Here is a 17,847-nt window from a genome sequence, read left to right as displayed (position 1 = left end):
ATGTGTTATAAGTCGTTACTTTTACACTGTTCTGCAAAGACCCACCCTGCTCCGCCTCTGATTGGCTCTAACCCTAATGTAAACTCACGTACCGGTAGGCTGCTCACTACTGTCATTATGGCCGCGCAGCATTTCCTCTGCTCTGCTCTCTGTGTTTCAATGAGGGTGGATTACTCGAGGTGACGACAGCTGCACTTGTTGCGTTACTGTAAGTGCAATAAAAGCTTCGCACCAGCCCCGCAGCAGATTCTCGGGTGTAACGTTAATGTGAGCTTGGCAGCAACAGCAGACAAAACAGAAAATGTTTCACTTCATAACCTATTGTGTCATAACACCAGATATGGGCTGGGTCTGGATTGACTCGCCGTTCGATCCGGATGCAGACCGAGGTCCAGACTTTAAGAAGCCCCGGTGTAGGTTGTCATGGTGGATTTAGGTTCTGCAGATGAAAGCATCTACCAAATAGGATATATGAAAGTGCATTAGTCAATACCCCAGGACAATACATCTACATCACAACTACTACTACTACTTTCGGCTGCTCCCGTTAGGGGTCGCCACAGCGGGATCATCCGTTTCCATCTCTTCCTGTCCTCTGCATCTCCTCTGTCACACCAGCCACCTGCATGTCCTCCCTCAACACCTCCATAAACCTCCTCTTTGGCCTTCCTCTTTTCCTCTTCCCTGGCAGCTCCATATTCAGCATCCTTCTCCCAATATACTCAGCATCTCTCCTCCACACATGTCCAAGCCATCTCAATTTTGCCTCTCTTGCTTTGTCTCCAAACCGTCCAACCTGAGCTGTCCCTCTAATATACTCGTTCCTAATCCTGTCCTTCTTCGTCACTCCCAGTGAAAATCTTAGCATCTTCAACTCTGCCACCTCCAGCTCCTCCTCCTGTCTTTTCGTCAGTGCCACTGTCTCCAAACCATACAACATAGCTGGTCTCACAACCATCTTGTAAACCTATCCTTTAACTCTTGCTTAGTACCCTTCTGTCGCAAATCACTCCTGACACTCTTCTCCACCCACTCCACCTGCCTGCAACCTCTTCTTCACCTCTCTTCTGCCACTCCCCGTTACTTTGGACAGTTGACCCCCAAGTATTTAAACTCATACACCTTCGTCACCTCTACTCCTTGCAACCTCACCACAATGCATCAGCAACTACTTTCTGCAACATCTGTGTATTGCCCAAACTCTTATTTCCAAATTGGTTTTAAATACATGTGTCAAAGAGGAAATTGCAATGATTTTTAACAGCCAGTAGTGTAATTATCACATCGCAGTGTATGTGCCAACATTATTGCTTGACATTTGTTGTTGAGCCTGATAGGACCATGTTTGTTCCCCGGGGCTCTGTTGGTTTACATAAGATATCTAATTTAACTTCCCATGATTAGTTGCAAAATCCATCCATCCATCCATCCATTATCCAAACCGCTTATCCCAATCAGGGTCACAGGGATGCTGGAGCCTATCCCAGCAGTCACTGGCTGTAGGCGGGGAGACACCCTGGACACGACCAGCAGTCCATCACAGGGCTGACACACCACGACACACCTAGGGACAATTTAGTACGGCCGAGTCACCTGACCTACATGTCTTTGGACTGTGGGAGGAAACCGGAGCACCCGGAGGAAACCCACGCAGACACGGGGAGAACATGCAAACTCCACACAGAGGATGACCTGGATGACCCCCAAGGTTGGACAACCCCGGCGCTCGAACCAGGACCTCTTGCTGTGAGGCAACTGCGCTAACCACTGCACCACCGTGCCGCCCCGATTAGTTGCAAAATATTTTTTAAAGTGTCATTTTAGGTAAAAATGTTTTAAGATCAGACGACCCTAACGGGAGCAGCCGAAAGTAGTAGTAGTAGTAGTGGTAGAAGACCTTTTTAATATCAGAAAATTACCTTTTGCCTTTAGCTAAAGTCAGATTTCAACTCATGAAAAGGTTTCCTCTTCGGGTTCAGTGCTGATTAACACATAAGCTGCTTTTGTCTGGGCCGGCTCACATTCAAGGCTCCACTCAGAAATACTCCGGTTAAACAGTCAGTGTGGCTGAGAGATGATGCAGATGAATCCAACTGTAATTTAACACACTTGGAGGCTGAGGTTCGCTTGATGCCTATCAATCGCAGGTCAAGTGGTTGAAATACAAACACACTCGAACACACACACACACACACACACACACACACACACACACACACACACACACACACACACACACACACACTAAGGAGTGACAGGGTTGACTTGTCACCTCTTAAGGTTATTGTGAATGAGTTTAGAGCCAAACACTGCACACCAGGAGCTTCACAAGTGCAACAGGAAGCTCACATGAGAGTGGGGTAGTACTGCCGGTGTAGGTCTCTTTGTTTTGTTTTGTTTTGTTTTGGTCTTCGGTCAGTTGGTTGGGTCATAATGTATTGCAGCGTTAAACAACAACGATTGTGAATTTGCAAAAACGAGGTACACATCTAAAAAATATAGAATTACACCACCAAAGTAAAACCAGTGTTCCTCTTTCCAAGGCCCTTATTCTCGCAGTTTCATGTGACTTCATCCACCTGTTTTTGACATACCTTGTATAGTGACAAACAAAGGGCACTAACTTAACCTCCCTGGCAGAGGTAAAATGATTCATCATCACTGATCTTCAGGTTGCTCTGAAATGAACAAGACCACCAACACCTTGTCTTTCTCCTGTCTTTGGGTTTTTGTGTGTGGTTGTTGTTTGTGTACGTGTGTGTGTGTGTGTGTGTGGTGTGTGGTGTGTGTGTGTGTGTGTGTGTGTGTGTGTGTGTGTTTTCACAGTGTCACTGGAGGAGAGCTGTTTGAAGACATTGTTGCCAGAGAGTATTACAGTGAGGCTGATGCCAGGTACTGTACATCATCTTGCCCATCAGACAAATATGGTTGAACTGTTACCAATCAATCACTTGTGCACAATAACCCACTTATAATGTCCTTTTTTCAAAAGTAAACAATTAGGCCATTTAAGATGCGTACACGACAGGTGTAAAAGAAAAAAGGAAACTTTTCATTTTTAATTTCTCATGCAACAAAGCATAGTCCAAATCACTCTAATTAATGCTGACTGCCCCTGTAGCCTGGGTTTCTATTACAGCTGCATCAGATTTGGTCAGCACATTAAGTGTGTGGGACAGATCTGAATAATTTTTTCTGTTCCACTCATGTCTCTACAGTGTGTTAAGAGTAACTTCACTGTTGTCACTTATTAGATGGTGGAGTGTTTACATGTCTAACGGGCGTCCGGGTAGTGTAGCGGTCTATTCTGTTGCCTACCAACATGAGGATCGCCGGTTTGAATCCCCATGTTACTTCAGCTTGGTCGGGTGTCCCTGCAGACACAATTAGCCGTGTCCGCGGGTGGGAAGCCAGCTATGGTATGTGTCCTGGTCGCTGCACTAGTGCCTCTTCTGGTCGGTTGGGGGGGCACTGGGGGAATAGCATGATCCTTCCACGTGCTACGTCCCCCTGGTGAAACTCCTCACTGTCAGGTGAAACGAAGTGGCTGGCAACTCCACGTGTATCAAAGGAGGCATGTGGTAGTCTGCAGCCCTCCCCGGATCGGCAGATGGGGTGGAGCAGTGAACGGGACGGCTCGGAGGAGTCGAGTATTGCCCGGATACAATTGAGGAAAAAGGGGGAAAGAAAAGTAACTTTACTGTTGTCCCTTATTAGATAGTGGCTAATGTTGGAAAGACTGGCAAAAGAGCAATAGTGTAATTAAAGTGTTTCCATGTCTAAACGACCTTTAAACTCTATTCACCATGCTACAAGGCCAAATAGAGTTTAAAGCTTTGAATAACCAAACTAATATCAGAATGCTCCACCAAGACATTATTCGGACATGAAAACTCATTTACATGCTCTTGTCTTACTTGGGCTCTTACCTTCAGGGGATAATATTGTAGTTTTGGTGTACACATAAAGTCTGAATCTCTTTTTTGGTGACCAGTAGATATGTATGGGACTGGCACAATGCAGGCAAGCCGAGGCGTCTCCTGTGTTTGATACCAGATAGACAGTGGTACAAGAAGTGCATGTGTATGTGTGTGTGTGTGTGTGTGTGTGTGAGAGAGAGAGAGAGAGAGAGAGAGAGAGAGAGGAGAGAAGAGATGAGAGAGAGAGAGAGAAGAGAGAGAGAGAGAGAGAGAGAGAGAGAGAGAGAGAGAGAGAGAGAGAGAGAGAGAGAGAGAGAGAGAGAGAGAGATCTAAAAAAGGAGAGAATTATGGGCAAAAATTGGGGAAATGAACATCTCTGTGTGTTTGTATGTGTTTGTGTGGCAGGGGAGGGAATGAATGTGCAGACCAGATTTAGCCTAATTTGGACACAGAGCCAGGAGCCACCCGCACCACATAGGACGTTACGCTCTACCATTACCCAAATCTCATCTCGTCTCTTTCTCTTTCCTCCCTCCCCTCCAGTATCTTCTTGTTGCTAAATCTGACTTCAGCTAGTTACGCTTGAATGAATGGAAGTCCTTTTCAGAGTACCCAGGCTGCAGACTAACTTTTTTAAGAGTGTCAGTCTGCTAACTTTTAAGAGAGTTATGATGCATGCGCGCACACACACACACACACACACACACACACACACACACACACACACACATACCATATGTCACACACATACCCGCAAATCTATACTTGTGGGGCCCCCTCATTGACTACATTCATTTCCTAGCCTTAACCCTAACCTTAACCACGCAAACTACATACCTAACCCTAACCCAACCCTAACCTTAACCTAACCCTAATTCTAACCTTAACCCTAAAACCATGTCCTAACCCTAAATAGACCTTTTACTTGTGGGGCCCCATAAAATGGCCCCACATGGTAGGTGGTTTCTGGTTTTTCTATCCTAATGGGGATGTCCCCATTAGGATAGTTAAATATGGTATCCTATACCTGTGGCAACCCCTATTGACTACATTCCTTCCTAGACCTTAACCGTTACCCTAACTTTAACCTAATCCTAATCCTAATTCTAACCCTAGACCTAAATCCTAACCCTATAATAGACCCTTTTCCTTATGTGGACCCATAAAATGTCCCACAAGGTAGGTGGTTTCAGGTTTTTGTAATGGGGCCCAAATGTCCCCATTAGGATAGAAGAACCTGGCGCACACACACACACACCTCTATCCATAAACTCAAGTAACATGCCCACTAGACCAGCTATCTGCCCAGTTAACTGCCCATCCATTTTCCAGAACTCATCGATTGACAGATTCTGGCCTGCTGTTCTTAATGCCATTCTCATTGGCGGAGCGGTTCTGCCCCGTGGTTGTTGTTGTGTAATTGATTGGGTGCCACCTTATCTTTGGCTTAGACAAGCGCTGAGGCTCGCTGCCATACACTGACCAAGGCAACAAGCTATTCATTTGTCTCTACAGATCTCTACTGATCTGCTTTTTGTCTTTGACCTTACTTCCTTTCTCTCTAGTGTTGATTACCTCTGCTTTTTTTTTCTTTTTTTTTTTATTCCCCCTCCCCCCTTTTCCCCCAAATTGTATCCGGCTAACCCAAACGCTTCAAGCCGTCCCGGTCGCTGCTCCACCCCCTCTGCCGATCCGGGGAGGGCTGCAGACTACCACATGCCTCCTCCGATACATGTGGAGTCGCCAGCCACTACTTTTCACCTGACTGGGGAGTTTCACCAGGGGGATGTAGTGTGTGGGAGGATCACGCCATTCCCCCCAGTTCCCCCTCCCCCCCAAACAGGCGTCCCGACCGACCAGGAGCACAGGTGCTAGTGCAGCGACCAGGACACACATACCCATAAACGGTTTCCCTTCCGCAGACACGGCCAATTGAGTCTGTAGAGACGCCCGACCAAGCGGCGGTAACACAGGGATTCGAACCGGCAATCCTGGTGTTGGTAGCAATGGAATAGACATCTATGCCACCCGGATGGCCCTGATTTTCTGTTTAATTGTTTTTCATTTTGGTCTTGCTTAAGATGACTTCCATTCGCAACGTGTGCCTTTTCCTGTTCCTACTTCTAAGTTTAACAGCATTTGGTCAGAGCTGAGGAACATTTCACCATCAGCTTGTGGTCGTTCAGTTTTGTTTTTTGTTTTGTTGGATTGTTTTTTTTTGGGGGGGGGTATATGCTTGCTACTGATCACATTGTTTGAATTGAATGAAATGGTAAAAAACAAACCCTGGGTTTACCTCGTGTACTAATCGATGTCTTGAAATGTCCAGAGGAGTTAAAGGCATAAATGTGTTAAAGACACAAATGTTGGGAGACTTCATCGTGTGAAAGTGCTCTCTTGACAGTCTCACACATATCAGACCATATCACTTCAGCTCTGTTTCCGGCCGGGATAAATATTCCAAGCAAGACGCAGTTCGGATGCTGTTTCCATAGGCAGGGATAACAGGATTCCCGAATTAAAAACCCCCACTCCAAAACACGTCCTCCATGAGAATGCAGTCTTCCAAAAGCTGATTAGTTTTGGACAAGTTGTGATTCATCTCTTTCATGTGAGCCGATGACTTCATAGTACCCCGACACACACACACACACACACACACACACACACACACACACACACAGATGCTTCAGCTTTCACACCTGGATGAAGTTATTAAACTGAGGTACAACCTCGTATTCGTGATACCAGAATGGTTTGCTTAAACATCTGGGAGGTTGGACAGACGTGTCTGATGGCCAGATTTAAATGTAGATGTGTCATAAATGCTTTTACAACTGCTTTTCTGCCAAGCTGTGTTGAAGAAATGCCTCCGACGAAGACCTTTTTCCCCCTTCCAGCAAGCATAAAACTTTTCTTTGCTGTGTTGTGAATGTTATCAGTATTTATTGATTTCAAAAAGTTTCTGTAGGGGCGTCCGGGTGGTGTAGCGGTCTATTCCGTTGCCTACCAACACAGGGATCGCCGGTTCGAATCCCAGGTTGCCTCTGGCTTGGTCAGGCGTCCCTCCAGACACAATTGGCTGTGTGTGAGGGTGGGAAGCCGGATGTGGGTATGTGTCCTGGTCGCTGCACTAGCGCCTCTTCTGGTTGGTTGGGGCGCCTGTTCAGGGGTAGGGGCAACTGGGGGGAATAACATGATCCTCCCACGCACTATGTACCCCTGGTGAAACTCCTCGCTGTCAGGTGAAAAGAAGCAGCTGGCAACTCCACATGTATCAGAAGAGGCATGTGGTAGTGTGCAGCCCTCCCCGGGTTGGCAGAGGGGGTGGGGCAGCGACCGGGACAGCTCGGAGAGTGGGGTAATTGGCACAATTACAAGTACAATTGGGAGAAAAGGTGGGAAAAACGAAATAAAAAAAAGTTTCTCTAAATGGATACATCATAAAGAATGCCAACTTAGTATTAAGGATTAATAGATGTTATCTTGTACCCCCCCCTCTCTCTGCCTCTCCATTCCTACCTTTCCTGCAGTCAGTGCATCAATCAGATTTTGGAGAGTGTCAGTCACATCCACCAACATGACATTGTGCACAGGGATCTCAAGGTGAGTCATCACATCCATGGAAACCAGCCACTTTGTAGGCAACGTCACGGTGCCCCTCCTACCCACCTGGCATGAACACACACCCTCATATACCCACACGACATAGCCTCTCTCGCACACACACACACACACACACACACACACACACACACACACACACACACACATGCACAAACACCCCTCTACACAGGCACGCACGCACACACAGTACATGTTACCCACACATACCTGAAACTGAAACGTCTGTACATGTGTTTTCCCAAGGTTGGTATAAAAAGGATTCATGGGGACAGTCACTAATCTTATACACATAAACACACACTTGCAGACATACACACACAGACATGCATACACACACAGACATGGGCTCACAAAACAGGCACGGAAATACTGTTGTTAACACACAAGCTTGAACCCTGATGTCTAACTGTCTTTGGCTTGTTGTCTATGTCTCTGCTTGTGTGGATCTCTGTCTCTGTCTGTCTGCCTGTCTGTCTGCCTGCCTGCCTATCTGTCTGTCTAACTGTCTGTCTGTCTCACTGTCTGTCTGTCTGTCTATCTCACTGTCTGTCTGTCTGCGTCTCTCTGTCTGTCTGTCTATCTGTCTGTCTGTCTGTCTTGCTCGCTGTCTCTCTCAAACACACACAAGCACATACCCACTCTCTCTCACACAAACACACAGTTTGATGTCATGATGTGACGCTGGCAGCAAATTATGAAATGAGCCCGACAGTGGTGTCTCAGGTGATTATCATCCCTGTCTGCCGTGCTCTCTTTCCTCTTTTCTCCTCCACTCTCCCCCAGCTGTGTGTCCTGCACACGAAACAGTGACGAAAGCAGTCTGGTTGCTATTAATAGTCTGGTGGTGGGTGAGATGACGGCTGGGTGTGATTACCCTAACAGCAGGATTGTTCATCCCTGGTGGACAACATACCACTTTGACTCCCTCAGCTATGCCACTCTTTCCTTTTATTCACGGCAGGGTAGAGCGGCAGACGACAGAGTAACGATAGATAAGAGAATAACACAGAGTGGGGTTTTAAACCTACAGGTGATAGTTTTCTGGGAAACACCAATGCTACTTTTTTTTTTAAACTGCCAATACTGGTTCGTTATTGATTATTTAAATCAAATCAAAATCAAATCAGTTTTATTTGTATAGCCAATATCACAAATTACAAATTTGCCTCGGTGGGCTTAACAGCAACGCAACATTTAACACAAATTTTACCTTTGCTGGAACCTTTTCCACTCGCTTACACCAGTATGAGAATAAAATGTAGCTTAAAGAGTTAAGTGTGAAGACATTAATTGCACCGGTATAACAAAATAGGGTTGGGTAATGTTTTTCCGTCCTGTGACCAGGAGTTATTTTTGTAAATCAGACATTTTGCCAGCTAAAAACAAAACCTTGGGACAAAACCGTTGGGAGGCCAAATGAATCCTGAAAGCCGATGCTGACAGTGGATGTCACAGGGAAGTTGGAAGTTGTGCCTTTGAACTGAAGTTCCTGCGACACTGAAAAAGTGGCGACGCTCTAACGATGTCAAATATTACTTTAAAGTGAAGTCATCACCCTGCAGAGATACTGGAGAGAGATTGGCAGACGATACGCCACGCTGTAATGATGCCTATAAGTCTGTTGTTTCAGTTTTATCAAGCCATTAAGAAGCCTAATATAAATAGTGTTTCTGTTTTTTCCATTCCAGTTTGTGTACTTTTTTTTATTACGAAACCTAGCTTACATCAGTCCTCTTTTTTTTTGTGCCCCATATATTGCATCACAAAGTTATTCTTACCATGCACCATCATGTATTTGGCTGCGTCTCCCATTAGTCCAGCGGTGGACATGTGACAGTTCGAAGGGCAGAGAAGATGAACAGATAAAGAGGCTCAATTGGGAGGGTCGGGATGGAAAAAATGGCTTCATATCAGAGGCTTAAAAGTGAGTGTCGACATAGATGGAGAGGAGCGAACACACACACACACACACACGCAGACACGCATGCTGAAAAGGGCAGTGGCTGAAGGGAAAGCCAGAATGAGAGACAGCACTGTTGGCAAGCTGGGTTGCCATGGTAACTGTGTGGGGTGAGGTCACCTGTATGCTGCAGTGCAAGGAAGGGACTCATTATGTCACCTTCAATCTATCTGTCTCTGTTTGCCTGGGTCCCCCCCCCCTTTTTTTTTTTTAAATTTTTTGCTTCTCTTGCTTCTCTCTTCTCTCCTTTCCAGTTCGATCCCGGTGATTTATCAGCGTGAATGTTTCATTAGTGGTGTTAGCAAAGCATGTGCACCAGCAGCAGCACCACCACATGTACGGACGGAGAGCAAAAGAAATGAACGGATCCAGGGCTCGTGTACACAAGTGGTTTTTCATGCAATACCTCTTTGACCTGTCTTCTCTCTTCTTTTTTTTTTATATCTGCTCTTGTATTTTTTCGCTTCAACATTGGCCCTTTAGAAAGACATATGTTACGACATACAAACACATTCAAGCACGGACGCTCATAGCTTACGATAATGTTGTGCATGCCTGCACATGAAATGGTGGCGGTAAAGGGTGACAGTCGTGATAAGTCATTGGAACACGCTGGAACAATCGAGTTGCTCATGAAGACTGTTTGTCAGATTACTGTCATCGCTTGTTACCATTAGACAGCAAAGGTTATGCAAGGATGCTGTGAGAACAGACATTGTTTGCTGCCGGTTGTCTACTTTTTCCACCGATGTGGTTTTGATTTAACTTATTCATCATCTTTGACAACGCCCGGCAACACATCCATTTCACTTCAGCCGGACGACCGACAAGTCGACTTTGAGAGGTGTGGGGTCACACTCTGAGAAACAGATCCCCAGTTGTTATGATCCTCGTTGTGTTTTTGTCATTTCCTTCTTCTTTTTTTTTGTGGATTTTGTCCCACCTTTTTCTCCCCAATTGTACTTGGTCAATTACCCAACTCTTCCGAGCCACCCCGGTCGCTGCTCCACCCCCTCTTGCTGATCTGGGGAGGGCTGCAGACTACCACGTGCTTCCTCCGATACATGTGGAGTCGCCAGCCGCTACTTTTCACCTGACAGTGAGCAGTTTCACCAGGGGGACGTAGCGCATGGGAGGATCACGCTATTCCCCCCAGTTCCCCCTCCCCCCTGAACAGGCGCCCCGACCGACCATAGGAGGCGCTGGTGTAGTGACCAGGACACATACCCACATCCGGCTTCCCACCCGCAGACACAGCCAATTGTGTCTGTAGGGACACCCGACCAAGCCGGAGGTAACACGGGGATTCGAACCGCTGATCCCCGTGTTGGTAGGCAACGGTAGAGACTGCTACACCACACCGCCCATGTTTTTGTCATTTCATTGTTAAATTCTGTTATCTGATCAAGGAATTGATTTTTTTTTTTCATTTAAATGCGCGTCTCCCTGTAAAACTGTCGGGCATGTTTCTAACATCAACACCAAAAGATCTTGTCAACTTGTGCTGGTTTTTGTCAAGTACTGTCATCCAAACAGCTCATAAGGCTGCTGTCTGACTGTATGCAGGTCAAATTCAATGGGCTACTGCTCAAATAGTCAATTTCTGCAACAGATGACTGAGAATTTCAACCGAAGGAAGCTGTCCTATCTAAACTCTTCTTCATCACATACTAATAGGTCATCGTGCCATCGCAGACTGTCAGCAGAGAACACGCTCGGTGCTTTTGGCCTTCTCAGATTGTGTCTCTTGCCTTACTGAGGAATGATAAATAAACTCCACGTTTTGCAGTGTGTGGTCCAACCTGGTTTGCGTTACTCTCACAAAGTCATCCACAGTCAAGTGTACTTACTGTTATGTTTATTGATTGGGTATTCATTGTTTGGCCCTTATGTGCATATTCTATTCTGACCAACTTTATTTGTGATCGTAGTATGTGTTTGCTTATATACGTGTGCATATTTGTGTGTGTGTGTTTGTTTGTGTTACAGCCAGAGAACCTGCTCTTGGCCAGTAAAATGAAGGGGGCAGCAGTGAAGTTAGCCGACTTTGGCCTGGCCATTGAAGTACAGGGGGACCAACAGGCATGGTTTGGTAAGACAACAAGATCCGTGCAATTTTTTTAAGATGATGTTTCGCATAATTTTTACCGTTGACAAAATGCTAAAACTACACTGACAAGGATACATTCTTTTAAGTGGAAACTTAATGTATCCCTGCAAAAAACATGTGTTTCTGTTTCTCTTTTTCCAAAGAATTAAAAATTCAATTTATTATTTTTTTGTTAAGTTTTTGTTTTTATTATTTTTATCTGTTTGTATATCTTACTGTATTCTTTTGTGTTGATGTTGTTGTAGTGTTCAGTTTATATCTTTTTGAAAACTTCAAAAAAATTCAATTGATCGAAAAGATGTACAGTTATTGTATTTAAAAAGCTTTGTTTTGTCTATCTATCTATCTATCTATCTATCTATCTATCTATCTATCTATCTATCTATCTATCTATCTATCTATCTATCTATCTATCTATCTATTTTTGTTCATTCAATTTAGCTTTTATCTTTTCCTTTTTTTGTTGTCCAGGTTTTGCAGGCACTCCAGGCTACCTATCTCCAGAGGTGTTGCGAAAGGACCCTTATGGCAAGCCAGTGGACATATGGGCTTGTGGTAAAGTTAATCATTGAATCAGCTATGTGTGTGTGTGTGTGTGTGCATGCCTTGAACCCATGCTCATAAATATGCATGTTTAGAGAGTATACTTGTTCGTAGTTGGGTAGTATTTCCCCCTGCTCTAGCTTGGTCCCTTTTCGTTGACACCTGTATGTATATTTGTTCTGGTGTGTGTTGTGTCAGGTGTGATCCTCTACATCTTGCTGGTGGGCTACCCTCCCTTCTGGGATGAAGATCAACACAAACTTTACCAACAAATCAAGGCTGGTGCCTATGACGTGAGTGCCTCTCTTTCTCTCACGCGCTGCCTCTCCTCCATATTTGCTCTCTGTCCATCTGTGAGCGTACATAATTACATTTTCATATTTATGTTTTGCATTGTGTTTCTGTGTGTGTTTATAGCCACTGGTGTTTCATTATTGATAAAGTATCTTGCAGGAGCTAGACAGACAGATAGATAGAAGCATAGAGAAACAAATGGTCGGTGAGAAAGACTCATGCCAGATGTGATGGAGCCTCACAGCCACACAGGTTCAGTAGGCTTTGTGTGGGCTAATGCCCGAGGACATTATCCAGCGTGTCTCTGATTAATGGTCCAAACATTTCAGGGGCTCAGTCAGGGGCAGGTAGAGGTAGTCTAGACGGACTCGGTGTCCACCCCTGTCAGTGAGCGAAGACACCCAAATCTAGTTTATATAAAAGGAAAAAGGGGGGAAACTCAGTTGATAATTTTATTTTTCGACAATGAGCTGTGAGTTATAAAGTGCAAGGTATTTTGAAATATGATTTCAGAATCTTTATTTGGTCATGTATGTTTGCACACACATTGGAATTTGACTCCGGTTTAGTGGCTCTCAATGTACTTAAATGCAAGTACATTGAAATATATACATTTAATAATTAATAATAATAACAATAATAATAATTTAATCATTTAAATTGAATGTACCTAATGGAAGTACATTGAAGTACATACATTGGAATTTGACTCCGGTTTAGTGGCTCTCAGTGTACTTACATGGAAGTACACTGAAATACATATATTTAATAATTAATAATAATAACAATAATACTAATTTAATAATTTAAGTTGAATGTACTTAATGGAAGTACATTGAAGTACACACATTGGAATTTGAGTCCGGTTTAGTGGCTCTCAGTGTACTTACATGTAATACACTGAGAGCCACTAAACCGGAGATGATTTCATTTCATGTTGTTTTTAATTGTTCGCTGCTTTACGTTGCACAGTCCTCCTCTTCACCGAAAGAGTGATGTTCTCTGTGAGAGCAATAGCCTTGTTTATCTGGTCTTGTCTGACTCCACTGGGAGACTGGAATTCATTATGCAAGTTAATTTCCATGATTGGTAGCAGCCACATCTAATGAATGTGCAGAACATGAGCATAAATATGAAGTGAGTGTGAAAAGCTGCTGTAATAATGTGCATCTCTTGAATGGCACCAGTGTCATTTATTTAAACACATTTTACCTTTACTTTTGTTTTTGACAGCTGTTAAACATTGAGCCCAGTCCAAACCATTAGATCGTGTATTTTTACATCTCATACTGTTATCAAAAATGAGTTTGCTTTAGTTGGAAGAGGAACCAGTTTTTATGTCCAAAAACTCTCTGGAGCCTTGGTGTTGTTGATGAACACTGACTGGTTCATCATTTTTCTATGGGTAAAAACTACATAACACTGACATGACTTATGCACTGCTGCTAACTGTAGGAAAAAAAATTATGCATCATCGCTTGAAGTTGGAGCGTCGGATTAACCTGGGGTGTTGAAAATCAAAAATGACTCCCAATAAAAGCTCGTTGACATTTTTTGGAGTAATGTGAGTGGGATCATTACTATGTCAACAGGGGGTACGCCTTTAATAAATTTGGTATTGTAATGTATCTCAAGAAGGCATCACGGTGGCGCAGTGGTTAGCGGGGTCGCCTCACAGCAAGAATGTCTTGGGTTCCAACCCCGGGGTAGTCCAACCTTGGGGGTCATCCCAGGTCATCCTCTGTGTGGAGGCTGCATGTTCTCCCCGTGTCTGCGTGGGTTTCCTCCGGGGGCTCCGGTTTCCATCCAAAGACATATAAGTCAGGTGAACTGGCCATACTAAATTGTCCCTAGGTGAATGTGTGTGTCAGCCCTGTGATGGACTGGCGGCCTGTCCAGGGTGTCTCCCCACCTGCCGCCCAATGACTGCTGGGATAGGCTCCAGCATCCCCATGACCCCCATTGGGATAAGCGGCTTGAATAACGGATGTATCTTGAGCCTTTTGAAAAGTAACTAAAGCATAAAGTTTTTTTCTTCATCCTGTCACACAGGCACACTCGTCAACATGTGTATGCATCTGTGTATGCTTTCATATGTCATATGTGTGTATACACACACATATACTTGATGTGCGTCTTCATTTGAAGTTGCTTTCTTTGGAATGGCTGAAGTATTTTACTGCCCCCACCCACCCACACACACACACACACGTATCTATGAACACTACAATATTCCAAACATTTCCTATCTCTGTCTCAGTTTCCATCTCCTGAGTGGGACACAGTGACCCCGGAGGCGAAAAATCTGATCAACCAGATGCTGACCATCAACCCTGCCAAGAGGATCACTGCCGACCAGGCCATCAAACACCCTTGGGTCTGCGTAAGTCAACCTGGGCGCACAAGCTGACACAAACCCACTGATGGACAGACACATGGACACACAAAACCATCTTCTATTACTGTTAAACCTCATAGTTTCAGACCTTTTCTGCCAGCGACTACCTCCTTTTGTTGAAATTAACTGAATTTGTTGGCTAATTTATTTGATTTTTCACTTGATTCATATACTGCCGGCTTACTAGTCTACAGTATTCAGTCCATATCTTTGCATGAATGTGGAAGCACTTCAGCAACTATTCACGCTTCATGCTTTGAATCATATGAAAACTTTTACCAATTAAAGCAACTGTTGTCTCCATGTTAGCGAGACACCAAACTCCTGGAATGTACAGCCAAAACCAAAGGAAAGAACGGAAACCACAATCATACCAAAGTAGTGATCCAAGAAAACAGGAAGACAATCATTGGCGTTGTTTCATAACATTATGTAGGCTTGTGATGTTCAAGTTTTATGTCAGTTGCATGTTACTTTTGTCAAGCAACCGAGCAAAATTTACCTTGATATGACCAGAAGCTCACAAAAATAGTCTAGAATATGAAGTTGATTCGTTTAAGTGTTTGAACAACCTGCAGAAGACAGCCTGCCAGAGTAAGACCATTAGACTAGTTCTAAACTAAGCCATTGGTGACTGGGAATCAATAAATATGCAAAATATACAGGGAAGTGTGGATTGCAATAAATGTAAGGCAATCACTCAGTATGTCTTGTTTCTGCACATGCATTGATTTTGAGAGCTTTAGACACACACACACACACACACACACACACACACACACACACACACACACACACACACATATATATATATATATATCAGGATGAGGAAATCCGTGCAGTGGCATATTATTTGATTTGATATACCAGGTTACTCCACCAAGCAGAGCAATTCTGCTTTTCACCCTCTGGTTTGGGTGCAGGGTCAGCCAGGTAGGACCGGAACAAGTAGAAATTGAACATCTCGCTCAAAGATACTTAAAGAGGTGTGGCTGCATAGGGGGTTGATAACCAAGGCTCGCTTGGTTGGGAGAAAGCCACATGACTTGTTGTGTCCATTCCTGGCACTCTTGTGGGTTTGCACTGTAAACGGTTGTCTTTATGCTCTGTGTCTGTGTCTCTTCCTCTGTCCAGCAACGCTCCACTGTGGCATCCATGATGCATCGCCAAGAGACTGTGGAATGCCTGCGCAAGTTCAATGCCAGGAGGAAACTAAAAGTGAGTAAAGACAGGCACAAAAGCACACACAAAATACACACAGACACTTTATGTATAATGCACACAACGTAACGCATTTGTTCTGTATAGCAAACACAGTCTTTATCACACACAGCCTTATATGACGCACACAGCCCATACAATGCACACAGTATATATAATGCATGCTGTGTATATATAATGCATACAGTCTATGAAATGCACAACCTTTTCCATCTTTAACTTTTTGTCATAATAGGGGGCTATTCTCACTACCATGCTGGTGTCCAGGAATTTTTCTGGTAAGGACATTGCCAATGATGTTTACCGTTTAGTGTTTTCAGCTCTAATAGTTGTAAGACTAGGTAGCACAGTGTCAGGATTGTGTCCATAGATCGTGTCCATAGACTCCAACCGGGGCCCAGAACTTAATATCTCAAATGGATGAATTCGGAAAAAAGATCAGTGAGATTGAGGGCCACTGAGTGTTTTTTTTATAGATTTAAATTGTTGTGGCTGATTCAAAATCACATCAAGATGACCCTGTGTGAAGCATGTCGGTGGTAAAACACTTTATCTGGAAAAAACAACTCTTTTCTCAAAGCCTGAAGGTACATGCAGCTGTTGTTTGACCTCTGACGGGCCATCAGTGATGTTTTCATGTCTTGACTGGACTTTGTGAATCATGGATTTATTTTATTTAATTTTTATTTTTTTTGTCTGGCTCAAGCCCCCTGAATCACTTGTTTTTGCTTTCGCTCATCTTTGCTCATCAACCACATCAGCGATGCTTAAATTTCCTTTTAGGGAGGATTTTTTGTTTTGCAAGCAACCAGAAATCTGACTGGACTCTCGTTTTTTTCTTGGCAGCCTGCTGTATTAATGAGTCTTAGGGCTGAATTTTGGCCTACTGTACGAGTGTTTTGTACCCATGTATATCATAGTTTCATCTTAGTGAAATAGCACTTGAGTAGTCTGCCAAAATCTATGCGACTGTGATTGGTTAAGAATGGCCTGGGTTAAGGAAAACGATCGCGCCAGACTGCCAGGTCGTATTTTTTGAAAAACCGTTGGTGTTTGTAAGAGCCAAGTGTGAATGAAAGTGAAATGAATGATGCTGGTAGCTTGGTCCAAGGCAAAGGCATTTAAATGTCCAAACAGACGTTCCTCCCACCACTTCATATTATTTTCAAGAAGTGGACGTCGGCGCTCACCATGTTGTCAGCCAGTCGGCCAGTTTTGGTAGAAGTAAATGACTCACGAGCTGACGCCACACCGGTGCTTTACATGGCCCCATGCTTTCAACTCTTGGTCCCAGTGCTGGTCCCAGTGTCACATCCTGTCACATCACCAATGTTGTCAAGGAAACGTAGCGTTTGTCACTGAGCTGCTGCGACATGAATAATCCGTAAACTGTGGGGGGTGGGAGCGGGGGGGGGGGGCGGGCGGGCAGAAAAAAAAAAAAAAAACAAGTGTCAGGCTTTCTTTAGTGAGGCTCCCCCCTCCTGCCCCCTCATCCTGAAACCCTCTCTGTCCAATAGTGGGACGGCAGCACACCAGCCCTGCCGCCACCACCAGCACGGCCGCGCTGGCACAGGAAGGTATGTCCGCTAAGAGGGCAGTAGTAGAGCCTGGCACTGCCCAATCTTATTCTCAGTCTGGTGGCATGTGGCCTGAGACTGCTTGCATCGAGACACCTGATCCCACTAGCCAACCCCTGGTAGACAACACTCAAATGGGCATCGGTGCATTGGGGCATCTCACCCTAACAGTCATGCACGGACGCATGCATACCCC

General features: G+C 44.5%; 1 pseudogene; it reads left to right on the top strand.

Moving 5' to 3' along the window:
* Positions 1 to 17,847, top strand: part of LOC130123179 (calcium/calmodulin-dependent protein kinase type II subunit gamma-like) — a 96,258-nt pseudogene that overhangs the window by 56,068 nt on the left and 22,343 nt on the right.

Source organism: Lampris incognitus, chromosome 13 (genome assembly GCF_029633865.1).
Source record: "Lampris incognitus isolate fLamInc1 chromosome 13, fLamInc1.hap2, whole genome shotgun sequence".
Taxonomy (NCBI): domain Eukaryota; kingdom Metazoa; phylum Chordata; class Actinopteri; order Lampriformes; family Lampridae; genus Lampris; species Lampris incognitus.
The sequence above is the reverse complement of the archived record's forward strand: the minus strand, read 5'-3'. Positions and strand labels throughout refer to the sequence as shown.